Source organism: Dendroctonus ponderosae, unplaced genomic scaffold (assembly GCF_020466585.1).
Source record: "Dendroctonus ponderosae isolate FM_Combo_2020 unplaced genomic scaffold, Dpon_F_20191213v2 Dpon_F_20191213_1, whole genome shotgun sequence".
In the NCBI taxonomy this organism is placed as follows: domain Eukaryota; kingdom Metazoa; phylum Arthropoda; class Insecta; order Coleoptera; family Curculionidae; genus Dendroctonus; species Dendroctonus ponderosae.
In genome coordinates this window covers 45,888,286-45,888,729 of record NW_026017110.1, presented here as the reverse complement: position 1 = coordinate 45,888,729, position 444 = coordinate 45,888,286, and positions in this window count along the sequence as shown.

The window sequence follows — 444 nt, the reverse complement described above, 5'->3', positions numbered from 1 at the left end:
AGAGCTTCCTCGTAGAAGGATGACAAAAAGATTCATCTTATCGATAATTTCGCAGATTTTTGATCCTTTGGGACTTATTGGGCCCGTAATTGTACGTGCTAAATTAATCATGCAACAATTGTGGAAGGAAAAAATAAGCTGGGACGAAACAGTGCCATTGGCTACATTTACCCTTTTTACTCAATTCTACAAACAGCTACCAGAACTGAATAATATTGAAATTCCTAGACATGTTCTTTTAGCCGATACAGGAGTTACTGCTCAATTACATGGATTTTGTGACGCTTCCAACATGGCGTACCGTGCTTGTGTATTTGTAGTATCCTCCTCTCCAAACGGGAATAGTTCTCGTCTTCTATGCTCTAAATCTCGCATAGCTCCGGTTAAACCAATCACTCTACCACGCCTTGAACTGTGTGGCGCAGTTCTCTTGGCAAGGCTAAT